This window comes from Pan troglodytes, chromosome 2 (genome assembly GCF_028858775.2).
Source record: "Pan troglodytes isolate AG18354 chromosome 2, NHGRI_mPanTro3-v2.0_pri, whole genome shotgun sequence".
Classification (NCBI taxonomy): domain Eukaryota; kingdom Metazoa; phylum Chordata; class Mammalia; order Primates; family Hominidae; genus Pan; species Pan troglodytes.
The window spans coordinates 182349252-182362977 of NC_086015.1; the positions used below are offsets into that span (position 1 = coordinate 182349252).

The following is a 13726-nucleotide window of genomic DNA, read 5'->3' on the forward strand; positions in this document are numbered from 1 at the left end:
CTTTCAGTAATATTCCTGATTCCTCACTATGTTAGACAGTGATAATAGTGTCCCATTCTTCCTTTCAAGTCTTTCCCACCCTTCTACAAAATGTTATATATAATTACTTTTAAATTGTCAAGTATTGATAACATTTGCATTCTGTTCTATAACCATATTTAAATCCTCTTTCTTTTTAACTATAGATAGATTGTAATAGTTGAACCTAGTACTATTTACATTAATATTATATAAAAATGTTTCACTTTACAACCAAGTAGAGTGCTACAGTTGGATTTCTTTCTCTGAATCTGTGTCCAGCATCATGAACTACACAATGAATATTCTTTGCATTCAGATCATATGGTTTATCTTTTCATATATTCCACATACTGCTCAAAATTGTGCTCTTTTGCTTCATTTTTAGCATGATGTTATACATTTTTTGTTTTCCCCTAAAGTTTCCAATTACTTTTCTTTTTTCTATTGTGAAAACCATAAAAACGGTATTCAGCGTGCCATTAGTGCTGCTGGACTCCTCAGTTCTTCATCTGTTGCTTCAAACCTGTTGTATTGTTTTTCCTGAATACTTTTTACTCTGGAATTCAGATTTCATCTTCAAGTTTGGGCATATTACTTTCTGTAATTAAAGTTTATCTCAGGACTGCTTTTTCTTAATGATTTGTTTACGTTATTTGACCACTGGTTCAGTTCCACCATTTCTAGCATGTGGTCTCTTCCTCTTTCTTAACCTCCACCTTTGGTTGGCTAGAGTAATTAATCAATTAAGTGCCTTAGAATTGGTTCAGGGGAAGTAAAACTTTGGAAAACTAATTGTCTGTAAAGACTTTTATTTTTTCTTTACACATGATAGTTTGCTGAGTATAGAATTCCTGGTCAAATTGTTTTCCAGCATTTTAATTACTGCATTGTTTTTTACTTGTTATTGATGAGAATAGCATTGCCAGTCAGATAATTTTTCTTTTGCAGATTACTTGTTTTTCCATCTCTGAAAGCTTTTAAGCTTTTATCTCATATCTTTTATTGTCTAGTATAGTTCTTTACATTTATTCTGCCCACTGGTCCCTTTTAATCTAAACATGTAAGTCTCTCCAGCTCCCAGATGTTTTTCTTTTATATCTTTAATTTCCTTTCTTCCATTTTTCTCTTACTTCAGAACTTGTGCAATCAGGCTTAATAATGAAAGACTCGCATTGTCATTCATATTACGAATAATTCAAGAAACAATCAATAGCTATTTTTTTGCCTTGCTTTTGTAAGGGAAAAAAATAATATAAAGGAGAAGACATATTGGCAAATTTTAATTTCCTGTATCAGTTTCTCCTGACCACTCACTCACATTCTCCCCAAAGTGAAGCCAATGTTGGTAACGGAGTGAATTCTAGTGGGGGGCATTGGAGGGGATATAGAAATACGTTTGTTCATATATGCTTTTTAACAGATTTTTAATTGTATTAGTATAAAAGTGTGATAAACATGCTTTCATTTTAAATATCTTCTGAACCTATAATTATATTCCCTTTTTAAATTTTTGTTTAATTTTTATCATCAAAATAAATGTATCTTCCAGTAAGGACCGTGTGAGGAGGCTGGATGATTTCCTTCTTCAGAAAACAGGCATCAAAATACTGGAGTAACTGTGTTAATGTCAGCCAAAATAGATTGTAAGAAAAGGAGTATTATTAGAGATAAAGAGGAACATTTCAAAATTATGAAGTGACAAATATGGCAGGAAAATATAAAAATTCTAAATGTATATGCACTTAAGAGAGGCACAAAATACATGAAACAAGGATTGATAGAACTGAGAGATGAAATAGGCAATTCAATATTTAGAAGAGTTGGAGATTTTAATACTCTTCTCTCAACAGTTGATAGGATAAGTAAACAGAAAACAGGATACAGAAGACAGGAATAAAGCAATCAGCCAACTCAATCTAATTGACATCTGCAGAATACCCAACAACAGTAGAAAACACATTATTCTAAAGTGCATTGGTAACATTAGCCAGGGTGAATAGTATACTGGCCCGCAAAAATGAAATGTTTTAATAAATACGAAAGAATTGAAATTATATGGTATGTTTTGCAACTACAAAGGAATTAAAAATCATGGAGAGAAATAAGGAAAATGGAAAGAAATAAGTAAAATCCCCAAATATGTGGAAATGAATACTATTTCTGAGTAACCCATGGGTGAAAAAAGAATTCACTGGGCAAAATAGAAAATATTTTTAACTGAGTGAAAATGAACACAAAATGTAAGAAAATATTTGGTATGTAGCTCTCAGGCAGTGCTAAGAAAGAAATGTTTGGCTTTAAATGCTTATGCCAGAAAGGAAGAAAGGTAAAAAAATCAATTATCTAAGCTGCTACCTTAAGAAGCTAGAAAAGAAAGAGTAAAGTATACCAAAGTAAGTAGAAGAAAGGGAGTAATAAAGATCAGAACAGAAATCAAGGAAATCAAAAGCTGGTTCTTTAAAGAATTCAGTAAATCTTTAGCTAAAATGATCAAGAAGGGATGTAAATTAGAAATACTGAGAATGAAAGAATGGGTATTACTACAGATACTATAAATACTAAAAAGATAAAGGAATATTATGAACAAGTTTACAACAACCAATTTGGCAACTTAGATGAAATGAACAAATTCTTTGAAAGATACTAATTACCAAAACTGACTCCAAAAGAAGTAGAAAATCTAAATAGACCTATATAGAGTAAATAAATTGAATTAGTAGTTAAAAACTTCCAATAAAGAAAATCTGGGCTTTGATGGCATAGCTAGTAATTCTGTCAGACACCAAAGGAAGAAAAAAATACATGTCCCAACCACATTTTTAGAAAAGCAGGAGGAAGGAGAGCATCACAATTCGTTTTATGAGGACAGTATTACTAGATACCAAAGCCAACACAAAGGCATCCCAAGAAAAGAAAACTAGCAGCCAGTATTCCTCATAAATGTAGACACAGAAATCCTTAGCAAAATATTAGCATGTTTAATTAGCAATATTATATTTAAAAGGATAATACTATAATCATGGTCAAGTAGGATTTATCCCAGCAATGCAAGGCTCACTTAACTTAGAAATATCAATTCTGTGTAATATACCATACTAATAAGATATATTTGGAAAAAAAAAGTGATCATCTCAATAGATGCAGAAAAGTATTTGACAAAATTCAATACAAATTATAATAAAAACTCTTAGCAAGCTAGGAATTGAAGGCAACTTCCTCAACCTGATAAAGAATGTCTGTGAAAAAAAAAATCATACTTCATGGTGAATGATTTTATAGTTTTCCACTTAAGATGAAGAACAAGGCAAGGATGTTTGCTCTTACTGCTTTTATTCAGCATTATCCTGGAGGTCCTAGCTAATGCAGTAAGGCAAGAAAAAGAAATTTAAAGGATATTTGGAATGGAAAGGAAGAAGTAAAACCAAATAGATGGCATTTATAGAGAAAGTTCTAAAGAATCTACCAAAAAGAAAAAAAAAAAAACTACTAGAACTAACAAGTGACTTAGGCAAGGCTGTAGAGTAAAAGGTAACAAACAAGAATTAATTATATTTCTAAACACTAGCAATGAACCATCCAAAAATGAAATTAAAAAACCATTTACAGTAGTATTGCATAAATACTTAGTAATAAGAATAGATACACAAACATGTACACTGAACACTACAAAATATTGTTGATGGAAGTTAAAGAAGAACTAAGTTAATTGAGAGGTACACTATATTCATGAATTGGTACACTATGTTCAGTGCAGTCCCAGTCAAAATCTTGTCAGGTTTTCTCATAGAAATTGACAGGCTGGTTCTAAAATTTATGTGGAAGTGCAAAAAACATAACTGCACACAAAAACTGTAAAATCTGAACACTTACAAGTACCTGATTTGTACTTGCTATAAAGCTACAATAATCAAAATAGTACAGCATTAGCATAAGGATAGACATACAGATGGATGAAAGAGATTTGAAAATCTAGAAAGAGTAATTCTTAATATAGTAATATTTTTCAATTAATTTCTTATTTTGGACAAACTGGTATATCCTATAGATCTTTTTCCCGTGATTTAATGAAATGTAACATTTATAATAATTTTCTTTTTATTGAACATTTTTGCTTTGTATATTATATGTTACCTTATTTGTTAATAAAAACACATAAATAAACTTGGTTAGGTATTATTTATGTGGTAACTGATTTTCAACAAAGGTGCCAAGGTAATTCAATGGGAAAAAAATAGTCTTTTCAAAAAAAAGAAAGGCCAGGCACGGTAGCTCACGCCTGTAATCCCAGCACTTTGGGAGGCTGAGGCGGGTGGATCACGAGGTCAGGAGATCGAGACCATCCTGGCTAACACACAGTGAAACCCTGTCTCTGCTAAAAATACAAAAAAAAAAAAAAACCAAAAAAAACTTAGCCAGGTGTGGTGGCGGGCACCTGTAGTCCCAGCTACTCGGGAGGCTGAGGCAGGGGAATGGCAGGAATCCGGGAGGCGGAGCTTGCAGTGAGCCTATATCGTGCCACTGCACTCCAGCCTGGGCGACAGAGGGAGACTCCATCTCAAAAAAAAAAGTGCTAGAATAACAAAAAATTTATTAAAAATGGATTGATGGTTTGTAGACCTAAACTTCAGTTCTTACCCCAGTAATTACCTACGTGGTGTATTGACAACAAAGGAAGAAAACTTGTAGAGGTGGGTTTTGGCAGTGTTTTTTTGTTTTTGTTTAGAGGTGGAGTTTCACTCTTGTTGTTGTTGCCCAGGCTAGAGTGCAATGGCACAATCTCGGTGCACTGCAACCTCCGCCTCCCTGGTTCAAGCGATTCTTCTGCCTCAGCCTCCCAAGTAGCTGGGATTACAGGCCCCTGCCACCACACCTGGCTAATTTTTTGTATTTTTAGTAGAGACAGGGTTTCGCTATATTGGCCAGGCTGGTCTCAAACTCCTGACCTCAGGTGATCCACCCACCTCGGCCTCCCGAAGTGCTGGGATTACAGGCGTGACCCATTGCGCCCGGCCCGGAAGTGTTTTAAAACTTGGTTGTAGTGGTGGTTTTTACAACTATACATTCACCAAGACTCATCAAACTGAATTTTAATTTATACCTCAGGTAAAGCTAAAATAAAGTAATACATGCATATTATTTTCAAATTACAACTGAAAGGTTAATAAAAACATCAGGCCGGGCATGGTGGCTCATGCCTGTAATCCCAGCACTTTGGGAGGCTGAGGTGGGCGGGTCATGAGGTCAGGAGTTCGAGACCAGCCTGGCCAACACCGTGAAACCCTGTCTCTACTAAAAATACAAAAAAATTAGCTGGGCATGGTGGCAAGCACCTGTAATCCCAGCTCTCAGGAGGCTAAGGCAGGAGAATAGCTTGAACCTGGGAGGCGGAGGTTGCAGTGAGCCAAGATTGTGCCACTGCACTCTCCAGCCTGGGCAGCAGAGCTAGACTCCATCTCAGAAACAAACAAAACATCAGTTCATTACTGTATCTCACTTCCCCCCAATTCCCTCTCACAACTTTGTCTTGTCTCATGTCATGCTTCAGGAAACCACTTTCAACTATTTAAGCTACTACTTCTGATATTTGCCACCTTATAATAATGGGGTATATTGCTCTGTCTTGGTCCACCAATATTTGACATTATTCATTAGTTTTCTCTTATAATTTTAATGCTCATATCTTCCTTTGCCTTATCTCATCATCCTATATTTAATCATTACTGGTTAAATCCACATTTAGTTATTTCATTATTCAATGACCATATAGTAATAAAGCAAATGCTACATGGGGTTATATTTTTTCTGTTACAACTTTCTTTGTGTTTTTTAATTAATGCTTCATCTCAGAAATCTGCTTAGTTACCATTGTGTCTGAATTTGTCTTTCCATGGGCTTCAATCCATCTTTGCAATAACTCTCACATGTGATAATTAGTTTGGTTATTTTCCTATAATATCCTTCTTAGAGCCTTCAGTATTTCTGATTTAATCTTGATTGCTTGCTAGGTCTGTTTCACAGCTGTTATCTCAAGACTCTTTTTTATCTTCATCCTGGAAATTCCCTACACCTGCTTCCTGTGTTGAAGCATTGATTCCTCCTATGCCCCATACCTTCATGGTTGACTAACTCATTCTATAGGAGCTTATCCTCTTGTGGCATCTTGAAGAGAGATAACTGGGAGGTAATTTTTTTGAGATTTTACATACCTGAATATGTGTTATTCTGCTCCTAAAATTATGTGATATTTTAAGTGAGTGTAGAATGCTAGATTGAAAATCATTTTTACCCAGATATTGCTCTGGTATATTCCAGCTTTCAATTTTGCTAGAGCTCGTAAGTGCCACTCTGTTTCCTGATTTTTTATTTATTCTTTTTTCTCTCTGTCTGGAAGTGATTAATCTCTTCATTTTATGGTATGGTACCTTGGTGTGCATCGTTTATCTGTTGTGCTGTGTACTCCGTAAGTCCCTGCTGCTTGCAGACTTACATTCTTCTCGGAAGTATCCTTGCCGTTTTTGGTAGTTCCCTCTCCTTTGTTTTCATTATTCTCTCTGGAACTCCTACTAGCCAGATACTACACTTCCTAGATTGTTTTTCTAAATTTTTACCATTCCCTCCTCTTACTCATCCCTTTCTTTTTATTCTGCCTTCTGGAAAATTGCCTTAACTTTAACTTCAAACATTCATTGATTTTTTTTTTTTTTTCAGTTCTTATTCTCTGGTCTTATTGGTTCCTCTGCATAAGGATGCAGTCTTTTATCTTTACAGTTTCTTTGACATTTTCCTCTGTCCCATCATTCTCTGTTTCTCACCACTTCTGTTTCATTTTGGTCTCAATCTTTAATATTGGAGACATTCCTCAAATGCATGAAGATCCTCGGTGGTCATTTATATTTAAAAGATGTGAAAAGCTGACCGAAAGCTCTGGGTGTGAAGTCAGAGCTCTTGTCTATTGGTAAACTATGCTGTAGGAAATCTTCATATCACAATTTTTCTTTAGGTTAGTTTTGTTTTCTCTAGTTTTGAATCCTTTCCAGAGGAAATCTGTAGTCTTCTCTGTGGGGGCTGCTTATGTTTTAGAGAAATACTGAAGAAAGGGACTTTGGGTCTCTTTAGAGTTGCACATAATCTTCTGGTTTTAGTCATATCTACTTCTGTATCTATTGAAGTCCAAAGCATCTTGAGTTTAGTTTTTCCAGAAATTATGCCTTCTGATTTCTGCATGATTGGGAAGTCACTGAGTACACCAACTGGAGTTGGAGACCTGGAATTCCAGTAGTTCCAGGAACCTCCTAGTCCTGAACTTAATGGGGTTTCATGAGAATTGACTGGCTTCTTTAGGCACTTAAATTTAACATTCCTCACCTCTGGTGAGGTTTTTGTTTGTTTGTTTGTTTGTTTTTTCTCCCTGTCTTTGTATATTATGGTTTAGGGTTACAGTTTTCCAGCTTCATCAAAGAAAGAGTTTTTTTCATTCTCCTTGTTTAGAAATGATTGGTGACACAAAGGTCTGTACTCTGATATTTTAAGATCCGAAGTGTATTCTACCCCTTTTTTATAAACTATTTTGTAGCTGTTCCTTCACGACTTTGCTACATCTTGGAGATCTTTTCATGTCAGTACCTACAAGTCTATATCATTGATATTATCAGCTATATAGTACTCCATAAAATGCTTTATTATAATTTATGTAATCATCTTCCTATTGATGAAGATTTTGGTGGTTTCTAGTTTTTGCTTTCATGAATATTGTTGCAATGAATATTGTTTGGCTTACTTTTGGGTGAATTTTTACAAAGACATCCATATAATAAGTTCCCAGTAGTAGGGTTGCCTAATCTAAGAATAAGTGCATTTAAAATTTGAATCATATTGTCAGACTGTCTCCCAGAAAGTTTACATTCCTACCAACAATCTGAGAGAGCTGTCTTTGCAGTTACTAGGTTTCATCAAACTTGTTTTTTTCAGTATGATAGGTTTAAAAATGGGGATATATTTTTATTTGCATTTTTAAATATTTTCTTAGGTTAGTTGGCTACTTAAATTTCTTTTTCTGAAAACTTTGTATTTATAGCCTTTTAAAATTCTTATTGACTTGCCTGAACGATTTGTAAATTACAGAAATTAGCCCTTTGTCGTATGTGTTGCAGGTGCTTTTCCAGTTTGCCAGTGGTTATTCATTTTGGTTTATGGTACTTTTGATAGACCAGAATCTTTGACTTTTATTTAGTGAGATTTATCCATCTTTTTCTGTGTGGCATCTTGGTATTATAGCATTAATATATAAACTATAGTTTCTCTTTTCTTTTTTTTTTGAGATGGAGTCTCACTCTGTCGCCCAGGCTGGCGTGCAGTGGCCTGGTCTCCACTCACTGCAACCTCCACCTCCTTGTTTCAAGTGATTCTCCTGCCTCAGCCTCCTGAGTAGCTGGGATTACAGGCATCTGCCACCACACCCAGCTAATTTTTGTATTTTTAGTAGAGATGGGGTTTCATCATGTTGGTCAGGCTGGTCTCAAACTCCTGATCTCAGGTGATCCGCCCGCCTTGGCCTCCCAAAGTGCTGGGATTACAGGCATGAGCCACCACGCCCAGGCTATAGTTTATCTGAACAATAACTAATTATAAAGTATAGTGGAAGAGAAAAACCCATTCAGAAAATTAACAAAAAGATCACTTATCTAGAAATAAACTTAAACCATAGCAGAGCTTACATGAAGAAATCTTTTAAAACTGAGCAAGGATTTGTTGGACAGGACACAGCACTGATCTCAAAAGAAAATTTGATAAATAGGTCTTATTCATAGTTTTTGCTCATCAAAAGACAGCATTAAGAAAATGAATAGACAAGCCACAGACCGAGTTAAAAAAACAGAATTCCCAGCATTTACAAGGGATTAAGGATGTGTATCAGAATATATAAAGAACCTCTGAAGGCCAGGTGTGGTGGTTTACACCTTTAATCCCAGTGCTCTGGGAGGCCAAGGTGGGAGGATCATATAAGCTAGGAGTTCAAGACCAGCCTGGTAACATAGTGAAACAAGATTTTGTCTTTACAAAAAAAAAAAAAAAGTTTTTGGTTTTTGTGTGTGTGTGTGTGTTTTTTTTTTTTAAGTTAGCTAGGCATGGAGGCATGTGCCTATAGTCCCAGCTATTCAGGAGCTTGAGGCTGTAGTAAGCTATGATCATGCCACAGCACTCCAGCCTGGGTGACCAAGTGTGACCTTGTCTCTAAAGATCAAAAAAAAAAAAAACTCAGAAATTAACATTTAAAAAATTATGAACTACTTAATATAAAAATGGGCAAAAGACTCGAGCAGACATTTCACAGAAAATATACAAATGGCCAATAAGCACATGAAAAGATTTCCACCATCATTATTAGTCATCAGTAAATGCAAATTAAAACCATGGTAAGATACCACTACAAATTCAAACCATCATGAGATACCCACTAGAATAGCTGAAATAAAAGTGACTGATACTACTGAATAGTTATGATATAGACCAACTGGAATTCTAACTTATTGCTGGTGGGAATATAAGAACTATTTCTTATAAAGTTAAACATAACATTTACCTAATGTGTCAGGAGGTTCCCAGAATCATCCCTAGGTTCCATGGTTTGCTAGGACAACTCACAGGACTCAGCATGATGTCGTACTCATGGCTCTATCACTTACTACAATGAAAAGACACAAAGCACAGTCAGCAAAGGCAAAAGGTGAATGGGGCAAAATCTAGGGGAGACCAGGTACAAGCTTCCAACAATCCTCTTCCATAGAGTTTCACAAGACACACTTAATTCCCCCAGCAAAGAGCTGTGACAATGCTTGTGAAATCTAACCAGCCAGGGAAGTTCGCTAGAGATTCAGTGCCCAGGGCTTTTACCGGGGTCTGATCATACCCTCTGCTCAGCGCACACCCAAATTCCAGACTCCCAAAGGAAAGCAGGTATTAAGCATAAACCATATTGTTATCATAAATGCTTTAGACACATGGAGCCAGTCTTATCAGATGGGAATCAGGGTAGGAATCCTCCTAAAATCCAAGATCCAAGTTCCCAGACACCAAGCCAGCCTTGCAAACAGGCTTTTTAAAGGATAAGCATAAGAATATTAACTCTCTTCTGCAAGTTTACAACCTAGCATTTTGCTAAGTATAACAAAAATTGATGTAGGAATTTTGATAGCCGATGCTGGAAACAGCCCACATGTTCAACAACTGGAAATTGTATAAACAAGCTGTAGTATATTTTGGAATACTACTTAAAAAGAACTAACCACTAATACATTAAAACATTGATGAATCCCAACCTGTTGCACTCTTCTCATTCTGTACCTGACAGTATGTTAACCAAAAGAAGCCAAATACAAGAGTATACACTGTGATTCAATTTATGTAAAGTTAAGAATCAGCAAAACTAATCTATAATTACAGAAACCAAAATGTGATTGCCTGGGGGCAGAGAGAGAAATTAATTGGAAAAGAGCATGACAGAATGTTCTAGGATAATAGAAATGTATATTATGTATCTTGTTTTGTGCAGTGGTTACGTGGGTGTAAGAAGTTGTCAGAAGTCATCAAACTTAATGCTTAAGATGTGCAGAGTTCGTTACATGTTAACTATAGTTCAATTTGAAAAATTAACTACTGAGAAACATTGAAATCCAATGACATTCCTATCCAAATACATATTTGGATAGGAAAAACATCTTGTAAAGATGTCAGTTCTCCCTGTTCTCAAAATACCAAGAAGTTTTGCCTTGATTTTTGTTTTTGAATTTAGCAAAATATTCAAAAGTTCATCTGGAATTATCAGCCAAGTTTAATAAGACTGTGAAGGGACTTTACAGAAGATACTTGGGCTGAATTTAAAGGATGAGTATGATTAAAATGGCAGTAAATGTGAATATGAGGTAAAAGATCATGGAGCATATTTACAAAGGCAAAAAACTGTAAAGGGAAAAGATTGATCTAGTAAGATTAGAGCTTGGAGTGTGGGAAAAATAAGAGAAGAGCACAGTTGTAATGTTTGAGGCTTGAGTCAAGGCTGTATTACATAGTTACTAGAGATTCACAATATTGTCTTAATTGAGTAATGGTGGAATTAGATATATGTTTTTAGATAGCCAATTCTAGTGACACTGTGGATAATGAAGTGGGTAGGGGAGAAATTGGATACTTTGTGCTTTCAGGGCCTCTTGTCTTAGTTCATACTGTCTACTTAACCTGTTGCACTCTTCTCATTCTGTACCTGTCAGAAATCAGGCCCACTTTCTCCTAAAATTACCACGTTCTGCCTTGTAGATTGTTAGATAATAAGGTCTTTTCAACCTCATTTATATACTTCATTTATATACTTGTCTGAGTGTTTTTCTCCTCCTTTCCTTTCCATCACCCATCCCTTTGCTTCAGCTGCTAGTGTCTTAATAGAAAGTAATTGCTTAATGAATGCTTGTTGAATTAGAGACAAATCAGTCCTGCATATGAGAACTCTTTTAGGGTCTAATAGTGATAGGGAAGATTGAAAAAAAAAGGTGATGGATTTGAGGGTAATTTAAGGGGTGGAAGTGATGTCATGCAAGAGAGGAGTTGAAAGCACCAAATGTTTTAACCTTGGAGATTGAGAAAGTGGTGATGTCATGAAGAATGTATTCCACATTTGAATAATGAGCAGAGTAAGAGGTACCAACAAATGAAACAATTAAAGGAGGCCATAAAAACAACAGAGATCATTTCAACATTCTATTGAGGAAATTTGGGGGGACACACTTTAATTAAATAATAACATCAGTATTTCTTTACCTTTGTAACTTTTAATTAATGAAGATGTTTTAAGATGAAATATAAAATGTGAACCTGAGAACTTTTTAACATTTAACATTATGGATATACATATCCATGTTTAGAATGTTCTCTGTGTATTAATGCATGATTTTGTCATAAATACCCCACTAGGAAGAGAAAGGTCGGAGAGTGTGTGTGTGTCTCTATATGTGTCTGTATTTGTGTGTTTTGTCCTGGCAAAAAGACAAACTGAGAGAACAGAAGAACAAAAGAGCAGTACTGAAAATAGCTAGATTAAAGGTTGTTTTTCTGTCACCACACACCAGATATGGAGAGTAGTAAAAGCAGACAGATGGACAGTTCTGTTAGTTTTGGAGTGTGTGAATAGAGAAAAGAAACATTCTGTTCCTTTTATTCAGAAAAGGAATTTCTAGACTAAATTACTGGTATCAGCAATAAGTTTCATATTCTGACCAAAGAAACATTATTTTTTTTTTTACCCTAGGGATAATGACTCATGCTGTTCTCAGAATTTTGCTTTTGTGGAAACTAAAGTGCAGTCATAAATACGGCACTGTTATTTAGATCTTAGTGCTAATGATACTATTGTGAGTAGACTAGTGATGGGTAAGAACACTAGTATTATAAACCCAGTTGTAACAAAGAAACCAAGCACATCTTAATTAGCTGATTCTAGATGGGAAAGTAGATTTTTAAAACAAATTAACTAATTGTTTTAATTCTGTGAATTATGCAATAGAAATAGGACCCATAATTTTATTTTTTTAATACTTCATTATTTTGAGGGGTTTATGTCAGAAGTTAAATTTCTAACTTCCAATATTGACAGTGGAGATAATTAAACATATTTTCTCTGCCTTTTTTCCTTATGTTCCTCAAAATTAGTATAAGTCTACTAAATTATAGTCACATACACCATAAAGCAACTATCAAAAGAGTATCAGCTAGGTGAAGTTCAAAGGTTATATTCTAGTTTTATTTTAACGTTTAAAGTCTTGTAATTTAAGAAATAGAGGTTTGAATGTCTTCTTTATATACCATAGTACTAGATGCTCTCACTCTGAATTTTTACCATGTCAGGATACTCCATCACATATTTATCTCTGTAATTATAATTATTGGGCACATACACAAAAGAGTTGTCCTTTACGGTATCTCTGTCCAACCTAAAAACTTTCCCATTTCTCTTCACTTTAATCTCTTCAGTCGTTCCCTTTCCTGAATTACCTCTTTACTCCCTAGTGACGGCTTAAAGTTTTAGATCTTAAAGTTCCCTTTTTCAAACTTTCTTACGTCTTCCTCTGTGCCTTTATTTTAATGTCAGCAGAAGTTAGCTCATGAATCATAACATGTGAAGCAGTTGTTTGGAATAATTGACAGCTTTTAATGACTTATGTTAAATAGCCAGTTTAAAAGTTTTTGTCAGTTGATAAGCTTTATAAAGAAGCATTTTAATGTATTAAATCATTGTAAGTAATTTATTGTTTAACTGCATGGCTTGGGTGGTTAACTAATGTCATACAGAGCATCAGTGAATAAGAGTGGCAGTATTGGCTGGGTGCTATGACTCACGCCTCTAATCCCAGCACTTTGAAAGTCAGAGGCAGAAAGATCACCAGAGCCCAGGAGTTCAAGATCAGCCTGGGCAACATGGCGAGACCCCATCTCTGCATTAAAAAAAAAAAAAAAATTTAGCTGGGCATGGTAGCACACACAGGGAGTCCTAGTTCCTAGCTACTCGTGAAGCTGAGGCAGGAGAATTGCTTGAGCCTGGGGTTGGGGCTGTAGTGAGCCGTGTTCGTAGCACTGTACTCCAGCCTGGGTAACTGAGAGAGACCCTGTCTCTAAAAAAAGGGTAATATTCTACTCACTGATCATGTATGTTGCTGCTTTT

The 13726-nt window shown here is 35.3% G+C and overlaps 2 protein-coding genes across 4 annotated transcripts in view; one reads left to right on the forward strand and one right to left on the reverse strand.

Annotated features, from left to right (window-relative positions):
• PIK3CA (phosphatidylinositol-4,5-bisphosphate 3-kinase catalytic subunit alpha) overlaps positions 1-13726 on the forward strand; it is an 88559-nt gene that overhangs the window by 18960 nt on the left and 55873 nt on the right. The gene's annotated exons all lie outside the window — the stretch shown is intronic.
• Positions 1-13726, reverse strand: part of KCNMB3 (potassium calcium-activated channel subfamily M regulatory beta subunit 3) — a 114155-nt gene that overhangs the window by 16967 nt on the left and 83462 nt on the right. The window contains exon 5 of the transcript XR_010155875.1: positions 9602-9703. The gene's annotated coding sequence lies outside the window, so the exon portion shown is untranslated. The remainder of the gene's footprint in view (positions 1-9601; positions 9704-13726) is intronic.